Source organism: Diceros bicornis, chromosome 5, assembly GCF_020826845.1.
Source record: "Diceros bicornis minor isolate mBicDic1 chromosome 5, mDicBic1.mat.cur, whole genome shotgun sequence".
In the NCBI taxonomy this organism is placed as follows: domain Eukaryota; kingdom Metazoa; phylum Chordata; class Mammalia; order Perissodactyla; family Rhinocerotidae; genus Diceros; species Diceros bicornis.
In genome coordinates, this window is record NC_080744.1 from 7714743 (window position 1) to 7728609 (window position 13867).

Sequence of the window (13867 nt, forward strand, 5' to 3'; positions counted from 1 at the left end):
GAACTTTGCATGCAGTTATGTCTTTCTCTACAGCTAGATTGCTGTGCGACCCAGTCACCAGTGAAGTGCTTAACGTCTTTTCTACTAATGTTCCCACAAGCAATAAAAGGATACCTTTGAAATATTCTTTTCCACTGACTGATGGGAGAATTTTAACAGAAGAAAAAAAGGGAGGATAATAGAGACAAAATCTGTTTATCTCCTTTGATGTTTGCCTTCCTGTCTGTTCTTCCAACTCATCCCAATTCTAGCTCCCTATTGTAGCTTAAAATCCTTCAAAAGTTCCCCTTTGACCTAGAATAAGTTTGAATTTATGAGTGGCTATCCCCTTACCTCACTCAAATGTTATAATTAAAGTAAATGCCAGTCCAAATTCTTAACATGCATCAAATATGTATTGGAAAAATATTCTTTGGAAAACAGGCACTAACAGTTCGTGCACCTGTTCCCTAAACTCTGTGTCTTCTTTCATGCACTCCTGCCTTGTGAATAGAAAGTTCTATCAGGATAGATGGACAACATTCCATGGGTTGGGTTCTAGTCTTCTAGTTGGTATAAGGCAACAGCATTCCCACCAAACCAATAGCAAGACACAATGTTGACTAACAAGCTATGACTTCACTGGCAAAGACTCATATCTGATACTATTAATATCTATAGACACAGCCTCATATACAGACAGACATATGTCTAGCTGAGTGGATTATAGTCGTGCCTCTGAGGTGTGACCTTTCTGAAATAACGTCAGTTGACTTCTTCTCTGTTGTAGATTTTTTCTATGTATGTCATTTACCTTAGATTTGAAGCTTTAATTTACTAGGACAAACATAATATTATACTTTCTAGGCTGAACTATGTGAAATGATCTTAAAATAATTTTGACTTATTTTCGGTATTGTTAAATTTTATTCATAAAAGTATTACTTGCTTCTCATTACAAACTCAAAAAGTAAGAAGTGTATAAAATTAAAAACAAAGTGTTTATCTTTCACAGTTCCTCAGAAGAGATCCTTGCTATTAGTTCACAGAAATGGAAGGCTGGGTGTCCAAGTCTATGGAATGAACAGTTGGAGGAAAAGATAAGTTGTCAAGACTAGGAACATTGTGCGAAACACAAGAAGTTAGGAAATTTGGGAGGCAGAAGAACACAAGAAAGAGGGAGATCGCTAGCCATATTTTTGAGTCAAGGGCTGTAAAACAGTAGGCCTCTGGATCTGATAGAAAATGAAAACCAGCTATGACACTTAGATTTAATTTCAAAGTCTTTTTTTCCATCATATGGATACATTGGTTACTATGAACTTTGTCAAGTTAGCCGTGGTTGGCCATGATGACGCTAATATTTATGATGACATATTCTTGCTAATAATTTGGACAAATTTTAATACTATGAATATGAGTTAATATTATAAAATAATTTTTTATTTATCAACAACAAATACTACAAAATAAATAATTTTGAAAAATTGCATAGTGTTAAGTAATTTTAAGGGAAAAAAATAGGCCACGGAATTGAGTTGTTGCTCTTCACTTGTAATGGCTCAAGAAGAATATTTTTACCACCTTTCACAAGAATCTGTTATTGTAAGAGACGCAGCATACAGGGCAATAAAGTGCTCCTATATACCTGCGTTGACTACCTTTATCATCTGTATGTTGGTTCATTGAACTTTTTCTTCCCACTGGACATTTCTGGTGATTTTATGCAAATATACTTTCCTACAGGGGAAAATTCTCCTTGAAAGCAATTTTCAAGCAATTATGTTACTATGGTCTTAGTTAAGTCACAGCATAACTTGTTAAAGTCAAAAGATATTTACAATTTAATAGAATCACCATATCTCTGGATACAGTAAAAGGATGAGAATTATGCCTATTCATTAACCAAAATTATCTGATTTGAGGAGTAGGACAGTGAGAGCAGTGATCAAAGAACCATACTAATATCACCACCCAAAACCAATTTCCCCCTTAAAATTTCAACCTCTTTTACTTGCTTATATTTCAAAAACTGCATTTTGTTTATTTTGAAAATCCTACCGAGCAGCTCACGAGCCCTTGTCCCCAGAGCGTGCCAGCCAGGCTCAATAAACTCATCCCTTCTCTCCTATTCCATCAAAGCCGAAAAGCAGCATGAATGTCCTGGGAGAGCAGCCTCAGTTATGAAGCAGCCTCGTTGTGTAGCTGAGAGGAATCCCACAGGGTCCTATGCAAAATATTTCACACAGAATATGCTTTCACCATCCACAGATAACTTATTTTTTATTAGGCTGTTTTTGTGGCTTTGTTTCTTGTTGCTGTAAACAGCATTCCTGTGAGTTGAGTCACCAACACTGCCTTGGAGAAAACCACACACTATGGGAATTGAAGCCGATTATGTATTATCTTTGTGGTATATTTGGTTATCATTTTCTAATTCCTGAGTTTCAGTTTTAATAATTCATTTCCAATACAATTGCAATTTTCAAAACAAAGTCTCTCATTTTTCTACATTTAAAAGATGGAAATTGCCCAATATTCACATTTTAGAATGACAGGAATTATCACACCTAGAAATGTTTGCCATTAAATGCCATAACTGTATTTCTTAAACAAAAAGGCCATCATCTTTTGCTCTTTTAGGATGAATTTGTGACTATAAAGGCAGGGCATTTTAGTGAGATCAAGGTTCAGTTTCCTCCTCTACAAAGTTGTTAAATAACTTCGGAAAAAATAAATTAAGCTGTCTGTGCTTCCGTTTCCCTCCTCACCATGCTGAGAGCTATTACTCTCTGTACTTTCTTTCACAGTAGACTTATAATTCAATGTGATACGAGTTCAGTTACTCCAAAAACTTAAACTTTGCCCAAATAAGATATTATCAGACTCATTTTCCAACTGTCGTGTCTTCTACCAATAGATTCCCTCATAAACAGCACAAACAATACTATTGTTTCACTTGACAAATACTGAATTTAACATCCACCTTTGCTTCTCTTTCAACAAAGTGAAACAATAAAGCTATAATTTTTTTTAAGCTTGAAATAGTATTTAAATGTTACTGATTTGAAGAGAAACTTAAAAGTTGAATAGACAATATGACACAGAGTAAAAAATATTCTATGGCAACTTTTTAAAAGGAAATTCAATCAAAATTTCAAATAATTAAAAAGACCGAGATCTAATAAATCCGTGCTGTTTAGTAGCACTCTCTTCCCTAGAAGAGTAACTAACGCATTGGAATTCAAAAAGTTGATTATTGCTCCATGAAAGTTAGTGGGTGTTTTAGTTTGTTTTTATGGGGTGTGTGTGTGTGTCTTCTAAAAGAAGAAATATTCTTTAGCTTTTATGTTTGCTTCTTGTTGTGGTTTGTAATTTATAAGGAATCACAACTGCTCCAAGTAATTTTTGTTTCTGTTAAAGTATAATACACATATGGAAATGTCCATGGATTGTAAGTGTGAAGAACTGTAGCTTACTTTTTATTCAAAAATATGCTGCATTTACTACACCTGTTAAGTGGTTATTTTAGTGTCAAGAAATGTCAAGTGTCTGAGATTTTACCCTACCTTCAAGCTCGAAAGTTAGCATGCCACCATTTCATGGATGCTGGAAAGCCATGAGACGCCTGAGGAAGAAACAAAGGACGGTTTATTGCTCACAGCCATAGCAGTAGTAAAATATGGTCATTTACGATGTTTCCTGGGCCTCAATTCCACAAGACCATGTCACAAGGCCCAGTACCATCTCATCTGCACACACAGTGGGCTGTTAGGGGAGAGGAACTCTGAACTTAGAGAAACCCACTCTTTTAGAAAGAGCTGCAAGCAAACCTACTCAATTTTTTTCCTAGAGAGAAGCATTATCTTTATTATACTAATGAGGAAATAAATCTTCTCTCTGTCCTGAAGGGAGCTGTTTCTCTATCTTCCAAGGCCATTTCTGAAAAGACAGTCTGGAACAAAAGGCAGCCAGTGCATCTGCTCACACAACATGCAGAAATGCAAGGAATTCATAGAGAATTGTCTCACAACGAGGACTTGTAGTTCCATGAATTTTTTCATACTGAACACATCCATGTAATTGATAGTCAGATCCAGAAAAGAACATTATCGGCATCCGTGAAAACCTGCTCGTGTCATCCCTTCCGGCCACCACTTCCCCACCAAATAGTTGTGACCACTATCCTAAAATTTAACAGCATAAGTTAATTGTGCCTATTTTTTGTAATTACACTAAATGGAAAAAATACATATTATGCACTCTTTCATGCCTGGCTTCATTCATTCAAATTCATTCAAATACTCATTAGATTCATTCATATTGCTGTGTGTAGTTATAGATGTTGATTTTTTTTTTTCATGGTGAGGAAGATTAGCCCTGAGCTAACATCTGTTGCCAATCTTCCCTCCTTTTGCTTGAGGTAGATTGTCTCTGACCTAACATCTCTTCTAATCTTCCTCTATTTTGTATATGGGGTGCTGCCACACCAGGGCTTAACGAGCAGTGTGTAGGTCTCCACCCAGGATCCAAACCTGTGAACCCTGGACCACTGAGGCAAAGTGCGCAAATTTAACCACCATTCCACTGGGCCAACCCCTAGATGTTGACTTTTTTTGCTGTATAAATTTTATTGAGTGACTATAACACCTCTAACTTTCAATGTGCATTTGGTAGTTTCTAATTTTGGCTATTATGAACATACAAGTAGTTTTGTGGCATTTAGAGGTCTTTTAGCTGTTGAGTGTTCATTCTCTTATCATTACACAATAAAACAATATTTTTGGTTGCAAGAAAGAAATAAAACATATACATGAACACTGAATTTACTTTCAAGAACAACCAATATATAAGGTAAAATTATCTTTATTCTTGAAATTTAGCAGAACTTAGGGTCCAAATCATTATTTTGGCATGTAATTAAGAGATGCTAAGCAAACATATCTTTGACAATACTATCCTAGGATGATTTCTTTTTCTCTTGAAGTAAATATGGAAGACTGTTAGCAGAGAGAGAATGCTCTCTGCCTACTCTGCATGGTGAGACTATGGGACTCAAATACTTGCCACAAACAATGTAATTAATGCCCACACTGCATGCTAAATAAGGATACATGATGACAGTATATGCTTATTGATATCTGTTTATCATCAAGACCATCAATAAAAAAAGTCATAGATTTAAATTTCAAGAACAGAATCAAAACCCTCATGAGAACATCATGGTATATACCACAGAAATTGTGATATGGCTTAAACGTGTAGTATTCATGATTTATTAAAATACCTTTGTGAAACTCTGATGTTCTTGTTTGTTTGTTTTGTGACAGAGCCAAATATAACTTATATAGTAAAACAGAGGATCGGGAAAACCCCTATCAGAAGATCCTGCTATAAATACCACCAGCAACATATAGACATTGTAAAGCAATTATTGATTGACTTAAATTATGCTTTGTTCAGACACTAGTTTTCAGACACTATTCTTTGTTTTAAATCTTTTATCCATTTTAAACACCAGAATCTTGACAGTAGACTGATTAAGTTAGGACGATTTGGTTCAGGTGCTTTTGTTTAAAAATATCTGAAGTGGTTCTTTTAAATGGGGATTCCACTAAACAATAAAAGTGGTTAGCTTCAATGTTACCTTAAATTCCTGAAGTGTTTTAGTTCATAACATATGCTATATTCCAGGTCTTGTGATAGACCCTCCCGGTGAGTACTGATGGATGCTTTTCTGCATTTGCAAGCCTTGGATCACCCTGGAGTTCTTGTTGCCATGTCCCACGTCCCAACAATGGGGACAATTCTTCTTCTAGCCTCCTTGCACTTGTTGTTGGTCTGAACTATTGTGTTTATCCTAATCTCTGCATACGCTCTTCTTTCTTGGCCTACAGTTAGATCAATTCACACTACCATCTGCTCCATACCGCTGAGTATGTTAATTTTATAGTCATGTTTCTTATTTTTCTGTTTCAATTTTAACCATGTCAGAATGTATGCCAGTATTTCTCAAGGGAACCGGATGAGAGAAAAAGCATTATAACCATAAAACATATCCTCTAGAATTTTCTAGTGTTGAATTTACTTCCATAATTTACGTAAGATATAATTCTTCTCTTAATATCATGAGAGTTGAAAAGACATAAACTCATGCACTTATAAGAAAGGGTTTAGAAAATGAAAAGAAGCTGGTTACTTTTAGTCAATCACACAACACAGACGTAAGGCTCCTTCCTATTTGGCAGTCATTGTGATAAGTGCTGGGAATAAAGAAAGTTTGTCATCAGACATGGACCCAAGGCCTCACAGACATAGGAACAGGAACAACATTTGTATAGGGCCTCACATGTTCCTCACACTTTCTCGTAAATACACCCAGTGCCAATAGCAACTGTGAGAAATTGTTCCTCTTTTCATTTCATTTGCAAGGAAATGGAGACTCAGAAGTATCTTAAACTAGCTCACACATTTGGTAAAGAAAGGCTCAGTCATGACTCAAATTTCCATCATCAGAATCAAAATTCCATTGTTTTTCTCTAAAACAAACAAATAAACAGTAACAAACAGGACCACTGTTGGTTCCACAAATGCCTTCTAAGTGGTGTGGGTCTTTTCCTGTCCTCAGAGAATCCAGTCTACATGATTATTTCTTGTTATTGTTATTAGTGATGTTTTGTTTTGTTTTTCTTTGTTTTCTTTTGTTTTTCTTTGTTTTGTTTCCTCAGTTGCTACTCTTGGCTACTGGCTACAGTGACTTCAAAAAATGTACAGGACGCATCCTGGGTATGCCTGGGTAATGTTTGCTGTGCAATCTGCTCTTTTGTTCAACTTTAAAATGACACTCCATATAGAAATTACAGCTTTATAGGTAGAACAAAGAATTATTTTTGAGTCCACAAGTCATTTAAATTATGTGAAATTGACTAAAAAGCACTTTAACTTTAGACTGCTTCTAAATAGTCACATTATTACTAATGTCAAATTGCAGAAATCACTAAACACAGAAGTAGAAAAAACTTCAATTCATGAATACTAAATCCTAGTCCAAAGATAACTCAATATCCTTGATATTAATGAGACAATTATTTAGAAGGGCAAATTGACAGACTTATGTGATGAAGTATTTTTGAGAGAATATTATCTTACATGTAAGTAACTCAAGACAAGAGAATAGTTAATTCAGAACGCTTGCCCCAGGAGGAATATGATTTATACAAGAATTATTAAAATGCAGATTTATTGCATATTAACCAATTTTCCTTACTATGTATGCTAAATTTCACTTGAGTTTCATTTAGTGGAAACAAATGTTTGCCTCTGACAATTTCTACTTTAAATTTCATTTCGGGCACTTAATTGAACCAGCTATCTTATATTTCTTTTCTATAAAGCACATATAAATCTTCTTCATCTCGCAGATATCGAAAAAAGCCACCTATTGTGGGACTTATTTATATGTTATACACATCAGTTTATTTAATAGTCTGCTAACCTGCTCAGAGAAGTTAGATAGTTGATTTAAATCTCAGTTCTTGTGTTACTTCTCTGATGAAACCTTCCGTAATCCTCCCAGGTAAAATATCTTTCACATGGCTCTGTTTTCCTACTCTGCTTTACATTTTTCTAGGGGGCAACCTGTCACACTGGATTGTATCTAGTGTTTTATTTATGGTGTTTTACGCCATAGACCCTTGAACTCTTAAAAGGGAGGGTTTGGTCATTTATCATATTTCAAAAGCTTCTTCTGCTTGTCATTTTTTTTAAAGAGATGGGTCCACCATTCATAATCCCCACTGTATTGGTTAATTATTGCTACATAACAAATTACTCCAAAACATAGCAGCTTAAAACAAAAAACATTTATTATCTCACTATGTTTTCTTTGGATTAGTAATTCAAGATTTATACAGCTGGATGGTTCGGTTCTGGCTCTAATAAGGCTGCAGTCTGAGATACAGTCATCGGAAGTTTCTGAGATGGCTCACTCATGTCGCAGTCACCAGGAAGCCTCAGGTCTTGATTATGTGGCTCTGCCAATAGGGCCGCAAGAGTGTCTTCATGACATGGCAGCTGGCTTTCCCCAGAGTGAGTGATATAAGAGAAAGAGCAAGGAGGAAGCTGCAATGAAGTTTATTATCTAGCGTTGATGTCGTACCTCTTAATCTCAAGTTCATATGCCTGATGCGCAGCAAGCTAAACACTGAGACATTGGTGCTTGGAGATGGAGAAAGACTCTGTTGGAGTTGGCCAAGAGGAGAAAGTGAGAGCATGGGCTCGCTCCAATCTGCCTTAACCAGAGAAGAAAGCACAGGGTCTTATGGAGCTAAGGGGCTTGGAAGGAGGAGCTTCAGAGAAACAAAGGGGTCACTCCTGATAGGCTCCTGCAATCTTCAATGGGTGCTGGGGGCTGGCCATCTGGTGATGGCAACCTCCCAGAAGGCATTCTCTTTCTTCTGCAAAACAAACTCACAAAACATTGAAAGACACGAGTCACCCCTCAAGTTAAACAAATAAACAGCAAATAGACAAGATTCATCTGTGTCTGTGTTGGGAACAAGGTCAAAAGGAAATCACGTTCTTATTGAATTCTATAGTACCCCTCAGGTACCCGACTTCAGTGCCAGAGTCATCATAATACTTCCATTAGAAGTCAGTCATTAAGTCCAGCTCACACGCATCAAGGGGGTGGAGTGGGGTGAATTTGGCTCTAACTTTGTAGGCGTTGTATTAGTCATGGTTCTCCAGAGAAACGGTATCAACAGGATAAATATATATATATATAGAGAGAGAGAGAGAGAGAGACAGAGAGATTTATTATAAGAATTGGCTCACGTAATTATGGAGGCTCATAAGTCCCATGGTCTGCTATAGGAAAGCTGGTAGTAGAATTCAATCCAGGTCCGAAGGCCAGAGAACCAGCAGTGTGGATATCCAAGGGCAGAAGATGGATGTCCTGGCTCAAGAAGAGAGCCAATTCACCCTTCCTCCGCCTCTTTGTTCTGTTCAGGCTCTCAAGAGATTGGATGACATCCACCTGCACGGGTAACGATGATCATCTTTACTCAGTCTACAGATTTCAATGCTAATCTCTTCCAGAAACACCTTCACAGACATATCCAGAAATGTTTTACCAGCTATCTAGTCATCCCTTAGCCCAGCCAAGTTGACATAAAATTAAGCATCACAGGAATGTCAAAGAAGTTATGGATGTATTGTAAACCACCATACTCACCAACCTCCTATTATAGATTAAATCCTTGTTTCCAAGGGTCCATTCAGACAGAAGCTTTGGCTTCATATTCATAACTGGTCTTCTTCACTGGTATACTGGGTTAGGCAACGTATAAACTCATGGAAGCCTTTTGTTTACACTTAAGTTGAAAAGTGGATTTGAATCCTTCACTTTAAGCCTCAGTTTCTCTTTTTGTGATCTATAACAGTAGTTATATCATAAAGATTTTATGAGAATTAAATGAAGTGATGCACATAAAATGCTTCACACCTGACAGCTATATAGTAAGCAATTAATAAATAGTGATGACTGGTATTATTGTTGTCATGATGATCATAAGCAGACTTGAAGAGCCTCCACATGTGCTTTTCTCTGCTGCGATCCTGCCTGAGTTGTGTTTTGACCCGTCACAGAGGCAAAAGGAACACGCAGTTTGTGTATGGCCCCAAGTTCTTTCCACACCTGCTGAAGGACATGTAAAAAAGAAGAGAACATTATGTGGAGGAATTGAACTTTTGCCAGTTTACTTATCCCACTGGAAAATAAGTCCTTTATTTTGAAGTTTCCATTTTGTTCTTGATACAGATCCAAACTTTCTCTTTTGGTGAAGAAGGAAGGAGGGAAATTGAGCACCCCATAAACTTTAGATGGTTTGCAGGACATTTAACATAAGCCTGATACTGTAAAATCTCCAGTAAAATATGTTGGCTTAATACACAGAAATGAATATAGTTTAGGAATATCACAGATCTTCATATTAATATGTAGTATTTTACTCGTTTTACTTGAATAAATGGTCACAAAGTATTTTTTTACCTCAATACATTCTGTTACAGCTGAATAGAAAAAAAGAAAAACATAGAATTTGGGGTTAAAAAGTTGCCTAACAGTTTTTATTAAGTGGTCAGTCATGCTATTTATTTCTCAAATAGCTGCTTTAGTCTAAGTTCTCAGAATAATCACTTCATTGTGTTTTATTTTGCCAATTTAGAGCTATTTCTAGGATACGATAAGAGAATAGAGATAAAATTTATTGCTGTTATTTTCCTACTCCTACTTTTACCAGAGGTGAAATTAAAATACATGCTGAATTCACTTTTTTCTGAAGGAAAATTATTCCCATTTATTCTCATTTCCAGAAATATCCTGGACACAAATTTCTAAACCACTTTCTTCAAATCCTGTGTTGTGACCTAATGAATGCTTAAAGCATACGATGTACCTCCCAAGGGTAGGAACACTCAACCCCGGAGCCAGAGTTCTCTCCATTTCCCTCCTCTTCCTTTTCAACTGATTTGACATAGTGGATGCCATTTCCGACATTAATGCCATCCTTTTGATTTAGATGTTTTATTCAGATGATCCCTGAAGAGATAGTGAAATCACAGCGAAGCAGTACCTGGAATTGTATCTCTCTTTCCAAATGTTTTCCCTTTCAGCATCAGTAAAATAGCGCTGGTCTTTTTCTAAGAGTGACAGCCTAGACATGGATATTACAACACGAACAGATCAAAGTTTAATAAAGGAAGAGAAAGGGCAAAGATGCACAAAAACTGGCGAAACTGCATTTTCTGGCTAATTATAGAAAGTAAATTTTTGTATTTATGGTCTATATTTTCAAGAAGTACAAGGTTTTAATTCAGAATAGAGATCTGGCACTGGTCTGGGATTTGTTCCATGCAAGATAATAACGTGAGCACGAAAAGTAGGCTAGTCAAAATGTCAAATTATTTGAAAATAAAATATGAATGATTCTTGTGACTTTGTGATGGGAAAAGCTAGGTGCATTGTTAATCCACTCTGCACTCTCTGCCCCCACCTGACTTTCACTGCACACCCCCAAGGTACCATGTGGAAGCAGAAAAACTCAACATTCAAAGTCTATGTGCCAAGACTCACACAAGAAGAGCGTTTGTAGAAGGTTCAGAGAGCTCCGGGGACATTCTGTAAGACCCAAACTTAAAACTTTGGTTCCTCTTCAGACTCGTAACTATGGGTTCCTAGTAAAAGTGACATTGCTAGAATTTTTCCAAAGTGAATTTGTTTTATTCCATTCACTCTTTCTCACACCAAGGGATGCATAAACCTACTGAGCTTTGCTTTTGAAAGAACCCGGTTTTCAGGACAGCTGAAGGGGAGGAAGAAGAGTAGTGAGGCCATTTGTCGGTTTTGGAATACATCCTATTAACTGATTTCCTTTTAAATAGCTTGATTGTCAAGACTGCTTTTGTTATAATTCATCCATTCTGGTCATAAATAGTAATGGAAATAATCATTACAAACTAAATAGGAGAATGAATCTGAGGAAATGGTATAGAGAAAAACTGAAACATTTGAAGAAGCTGAGGGAACATCTAAGCAAAGGAGCATAACTGAAGGGTATCTTGGACATTTGAAGCATAAATTTGTAAGTACTGAGCTGGACATTAGAGAAGCAAAGAGGCGAAATGGATTTAGAGAAAAATCGCCTCACGATTCTGCCCAGACCTAACGTGGTATGAGTTATTGTTCAGGTTTCACCTTGTTAATAGCGTGTATAAACTCTGTGGTTAAAATCCCATCTGACTGAATCGTAATTTAAAGAAATTTAATGTTGATGCATCTTTCAAAGACACAATAAAGGAAGTAGATTTATTAGAAATGCAGCTATTTGAGGATCATCAATTTAGAGAGACTGGAGTATGTTTAAAACTTTGCAACAAAAACAGGTAAGAAACTTGCTGTATTACAAAACAAGTCAGGAAGCTTTATACTTGGGATGAAGCCTTTGATATTATAAAGAACTCCCCACAGGTCAGATAGTTGACAGATGTAAAAACACACAGTGGTGAATTACTCACTGTGGGAAAAAACACAAATTTTGCTCTTTCTTCAGGGCTCAGCTTAAGTGTAGGCTGTTGCATGTTTGTTATGATTTGAAACATATGAGGAAATTCTAACTCCATTACTTTCTTTTCATTTATTTATTAAATATTTCAACAACAACAACAAATTTATTGAATTTCCAACTATTAGTGATGCCCCTAATGAAGATGATTTTTTTTCCCTTTCTGCTTCCACTTAGGATATGGAAAGCTGAAAAGAGTTTATCTGCCAACATAACAACAAGAAAAAGATAGACAAATAAAATGTAAATTCATAACTCTTGACACCGTCAGAAAGTTAAGGTTGCTGTGTAACCCACTAGCCTGAAATTCAAGGAAAGAAAGATGCCACCAAGGAGATATGAGTCACAAATATGAGATTACCTAGGACACACACAGCATAGGTAAGAAGATTTCAGCTAAAAATTTGAACAATTGCTAAGATAGTGTGAGTTAATGGGAGCTATAGAATCCCTGAGAGTTGCAGAAACAAGGCAAGTCCGGGAAGGATTAGGGGCAGAGAAATAGTGTTGGGCCTGGGTAGGGGAGCAGCCACCATGGTGGGAACAACAAAACATCCTGCCCAGAACTTGATGTCCTAAGGAACAAAGACCCAATCCCTTGATAAAAGGGCAGCGAACACTGATGTCCCAATGACACAGTTGAAGACCCACTGCGATAGGAGTGAGGAGGAGGGGTAAGAACAGAGAAAAACAAACAAGCAAACAACAATCATTACATCTGGGAACAACAGGAAAAGGCACTGGGCCCAGGCAGTCAGACACTTCATGCTGGGGGAGGCATGGGATCACTGAGCAAGCTCCACACCGATGGTCCAGGAGTATAGGCTCTGTTTACATCAGCACAAGAGACAAGGCGTCCCTGTGTCACCAACACAAGCCAGAGAACATTGAATATATTAGTTTTCTAGGGCTGCTGTCACAAAATACCACAGACTGGGTGGCTTGAAGAACACAAATTTATTTTTTCACCCTTCTGGAGGCTGGAAGTCCAAGATCAAGATCAAGATGTCAGGAGCTTTCTCCTCGGCTTGCAGAAGATATCTTCATGCTGTGTCCTCACGTGGTCTTTCCTTTGCGTGCACCCATCCCTGGTGTCTCTTTATGTGTCCAAATTTCCTCTTCTTGTAATATCACCAGTCAGATCGTATTAGGGCCCACCTAAGGGCTTCATTTTCATTCAGTCACCTCTTTAAAGGCCTTATTTCCAAATGTAGTCACATTCTGCGGTACAGGGGTTAGAGCTTCAACATATGAATTTTGGGACATGCACTGAGCCCATAATATTGAGTAAAAAGTAAGGCAGTCTGCCACTAGAGGAGAGGGTAGAGAGAGATCTTCTGTGAGACACAGGCACATAGGAAAAGGCCAAAGCTGAGAGTGAACAGGAACATTGAGAAAATTCCTCCAGTAACTCAGCCTTCATACTAAGAAAAAGGTAACACTAGAGAAATTTGAATCCAGTAGTAAGTGTGTGGAAGGGAAGCATAAGCATGACCCCTAGATCTAATGTACCTCTTAACTCAACCCCCTTACACATACACTAAAGTTCTAGCAAAGAGAAGGACTGCTCATTTCCCAATACAAATAGCATTTACCTCAGTCTCTGCTTTCCTACACGTAGTTTTTCAAAATCAAAAAGTACAAGACAAAAAGCATGAACTCAAGCACATGCACAGGTACACACACTGCAAAGAGACAAAATAATCAAAAGCACTAGAATTGGAGATTCTAAACAGGTGTGGGGGTAGGTGGTATATGGGAAATCT